We start from the raw sequence: 4601 nt of genomic DNA, 5'->3' as shown, positions 1-4601 counted from the left end.
GGGGGGAGGTCTGCCCGGGACCCATGGAGCCCGTCCTGGGTACTTTGCCAATGCCGTTGGCCTCATGGAGATGGGTGCCCCGGACTCCCGGGGGAGGGCTGCCCGGGACCCATGGAGCCCGTCCTGGGTACTTTGCCAATGCCGTTGGCCTCCTGGAGATGGGTGCCCCGGACGCCCGGGGGAGGTCTGCCCGGGACCCATGGAGCCCGTCCTGGGTACTTTGCCAATGCCGTTGGCCTCCTGGAGATGGGTGTCCCAGACGCCCGGGGGAGGACTGTCCCGGACTCATGGAGCCCGTCCTGGGCACTTTGACATGCCGTCGGCCTGGAGGTCGGAGCCCTGGACGCCCGGGGGGAGGGCTGCCCGGGACCCATGGAGCCCGACCCGGGCACTCTGCCATGCCGTCAACCTGGATGGAGCCCCGGGCGCCCGGGGGACGAATGCCCGGGACGCATGGAGCCCGTCCTGGGCACTTTTCCATGCCTTCGGCCTGGAGCCCCCAGACACCCAGGGGAGGACCACCGTGAAAACCATGGAGCCCAACCTGGGCACTCTGCCATGCCGTCAGCCTGGATGGAGCCCCGGACGCCTGGGGGACAAATGCCCGGGACGCATGGAGCCCGTCCTGGGCACTTTTCTATGCCGTCGGCCGGGATGGAGCCCCGGACGCCCGGGGGACGACTGCCCAATAGCCATGGAGCCCGTCTTGGGCAATTTGACATGCAGTTGGCCTGGAGGAAGGAAGCCTAGGGAGGTGTTGCCCATGCATTGCCTATCTGGTCCCCATGGCAGAGAACCACCAGCCCTGGATGGGGTGTCCGGGCGTACCCTGCCCCTAGTAATCCGGAGGGAAATTACCCCCCTTTCTTGTAATCTGTGCACGCGAGGTGACAGAGGGGACCCAAGGCGTGAAAGAACCCGACCTCATGGAGCCCTCGCTGGGATCCGGGAGGCGAATGGCACCTCATCGGGACTTCCAGGGAAGTTCGGCCATCTGGTCCCCCCCCCATAGGAAAGCGTTGCGGGCGACCAGATGCCCGAGGGGATCCGGGCGACCAGATGGCCGAGGGAATCTGGGCGATCAGATGGCCGGGCATGGAGGTGAAGCCGCCTGGACTCTTCCCCACCCCGTCCCCGTCCCGGGACGAATGCCCGGGACGCATGGAGCCCATCCTGGGCACTTTTCCATGCCGTCGGCCTGGAGCGCCCCGACACCCAGAGGAGGACCACCCTGGAAACCATGGAGCCCGACCCGGGCACTCTGCCATGCTGTCAGCCTGGATGGAGCCCCGGACGCCCGGGGGACGAAGGCCCGGGACGCATGGAGCCCGTCCCGGGCACTCTGCCATGCCGTCGGCCTGGAGCGCCCCGACACCCAGGGGAGGACCACCCTGGAAACCATGGAGCCCGACCCAGGCACTCTGCCATGCCGTCAGCCTGGATGGAGCCCTGGACGCCCGGGGGACGACTGCCCAAGAGCCTGGGGGACGAATGCCCGGGACGCATGGAGTCCGTCCTGGGCACTTTTCCATGCCATTGGCCTGGAGCGCCCCGACACCCAGGGGAGGACCACCCTGAAAACCATGGAGCCCGACCCGGGCACTCTGCCATGCCGTCAGCCTGGATGGAGCCCCGGACGCCCGGGGGACGAATGCCCGGGACGCATGGAGCCCGTCCTGGGCACTTTTCTATGCCGTCGGCTGGGATGGAGCCCCGGGCGCCCGGGGGACGACTGCCCCAGAGCCATGGAGCCCGTCCTGGGCAATTTGACATGCAGTTGGCCTGGAGGAAGGAAGCCCCGGGTGACCTAGGGAGGTGTTGCCCAGGCATAGCCTATCTGGTCCCCATGGCAGAGAACCACCAGCCCTGGAGGGGTGTCCGGGCATACCCTGCCCCTAGTAATCCGGAGGGAAATTACCCCCCTTTCTTGCAATCTGTGCACGCGAGGTGACAGAGGGGACCCAAGGCGTGAAAGAACCCGACCTCATGGAGCCCTAGCTGGGATCCGGGAGGCGAATGGCACCTCATCGGGACTTCCAGGGAAGTTCGGCCATCTGGTCGCCCCATAGGAAAGCGTTGCGGGCGACCAGATGGCCGAGGGGATCAGGGCGACCAGATGGCCGAGGGGATCTGGGCTACCAGATGGCCGGGCATGGAGGTGAAGCCGCCTGGACTCTTCCCCACCCCGTCCCCGTCCCCGTCCCGGGACGAATGCCCGGGACGCATGGAGCCCGTCCTAGGCACTTTTCCATGCCGTCGGCCTGGAGCGCCCCGACACCCAGGGGAGGACCACCCTGGAAACCATGGAGCCCGACCCGGGCACTCTGCCATGCTGTCAGCCTGGATGGAGCCCCGAAGGCCCGGGACGCATGGAGCCTGTCCCCGGCACTCTGCCATGCCGTCGGCCTGGAGCGCCCCAACACCCAGGGGAGGACCACCTTGGAAACCATGGAGTCCGACCCGGGCACTCTGCCATGCCGTCAGCCTGGATGGAGCCCCGGACGCCCGGGGGACGAATGCCCGGGACGCATGGAGCCCGTCCTGGGCACTTTTCCATGCCGTCGGGGTGGATGGAGCCCCGGACGCCCGGGGGACGACTGCCCAAGAGCCATGGAGCCCGACCCAGGCACTCTGCCATGCCGTCAGCCTGAATGGAGCCCCGGACGCCCGGGACACGAAAGGGGGACGAAGGCCCGGGACGCATGGAGCCAGTCCTGGGCACTTTTCCATGCCGTAGGCCTGGAGCGCCCCGACACCCAGGGGGGGGACCACCCTGGAAACCATGGAGCCCGACCCGGGCACTCTGCCATGCCGTCAGCCTGGATGGAGCCCCGGACGCCCGGGGGACGAAGGCCTGGGACGCATGGAGCCTGTCCCGGGCACTCTGCCATGCCTTCGGCCTGGATGGAGCCCCGGACGCCCGGGGGACGACTGCCCAAGAGCCATGGAGCCCGTCCTGGGCAATTTGACATGCCGTCGGCCTGGAGGAAGGAAGCCCCGGGTGGCCTAGGGAGGTGTTACCCAGGCATAGCCCATCTGGTCCCCCGGGGAGAGAACCACCAGCCTTGGAGGGGTGTCCGGGCATACCCTTCTCCCTAGTAATCCGGAGGAAAATTACCCCCTTTTCTTGTAATCTGTGCACGCAAGGTGACAGAGGGGACCGAAGGCGCGAATGTACCCGACCTCCTGGAGCCCTCGCTGGGATCCGGGAGGCAAATGGCACCTCATCGGGACTTCCAGGGAAGTTCGGCCATCTGATCGCCCCATAGGAAAGCGTTGCGGGCGACCAGATGGCCGGGACCGAAAGAACTCCCTGCTTCCCACCCCGAGCCTTCGCGGTAGGGCTTCTACCTGCCCACGCCGGGCAGGGCTCGGGGACCCTGGCTGGGCCTCAGGCGCAGGGTGGACCACCGGCGCTCTCGGGCCTGGACACCCGGGGGTGGACTGCCTGGGACCCATGGAGCCCGTCCATGGTCGGACTCCCAATTCCGACAAATTCCTATGGACTCCCAATCCCGAAACAAATTTGTACGGACTCCCAATCCTGACGGACTCCATATCCCAGTAGGAAGAGGTGTGGCGCCGCGGCTAGGGCGACTGACTCTGGCTTCTGGGGATCATGGTTCGATCCCCGGCACTGGCGGCAGATTATCTCGGCACCATGTGACTCTGGGCAATAGCTTGCTTAATCTTCCCGACGGTCCCCAGCGCCTAGAGACCCTTACGGGTGGTTGTGCGCTTTACAAATGTGGATATTATTATTATTATTATTATTATTATTATTATTATTATCCCGAAACAAATTCGTACGGACTCCCAGTTCCAAAACAAATTTGTACGTACTTCCAATCCCGAAACAAATTCGTACGGACTCCCAGTCCCAAAACAAATTCGTACGTACTTCCAATCCCGAAACAAATTCGCACGGACTCCCAATCCCGAAACAAATTCGTACGGACTCCCAATCCCGACAAATTCGTACGGACTCCTAACCTTCCGACCGGATCGGAATCGAGCCAATTCTGACCCAGCAGATTTCAGGTTGACTTGCTATATACTTTACGTACGAATTTATGGGGGCCGATTCCGATCCGGTATGTAAAAGCACATCCGACCGAATGTCGGACAACCACGTACGCCCAGGGGATAGCACTGCTCGGGACCCATGGAGCCCGTTCTGGGCACTTTGACATGCCGTTGGCCTTGAGATGGGAGCCCCGGGCGCCCGGTGGGAGGACTGCCCGGGACCCGTAGAGCCCCTCCTGGGCACTTTGACCTGCCTTTGCCCTTGGGAAGGGAGCCCCGGACGCCCGGGGGAGGACTGCCAAGGACCCGTGGAGCCCGTCCTGGGCACTTTGACCTGCCGTTCGCCTGGAGATGGAAGCCCCGGACGCCCGGGGGAGGACTGCCCGGGACACATGGAACTCGTCATGGGCACTCTGACATGCCGCTGGCCCGGGGAAGGGAACCCGGACGCCCGGGAACCGTGGAGCCCGTCCTGGGCACTCTGACAAGCCGTTGGCCCGGGGAACGGAGCCCCGGATGCCCGGGGCCCGTGGAGCCCGTCCTGGGCACTCTGACAAGCCGTTGGCCCGGGGAAG

The sequence above is a fragment of the Lissotriton helveticus genome, chromosome 1_1, assembly GCF_964261635.1.
Source record: "Lissotriton helveticus chromosome 1_1, aLisHel1.1, whole genome shotgun sequence".
NCBI lineage: Eukaryota > Metazoa > Chordata > Amphibia > Caudata > Salamandridae > Lissotriton > Lissotriton helveticus.
This window is presented reverse-complemented; position numbering follows the sequence as displayed.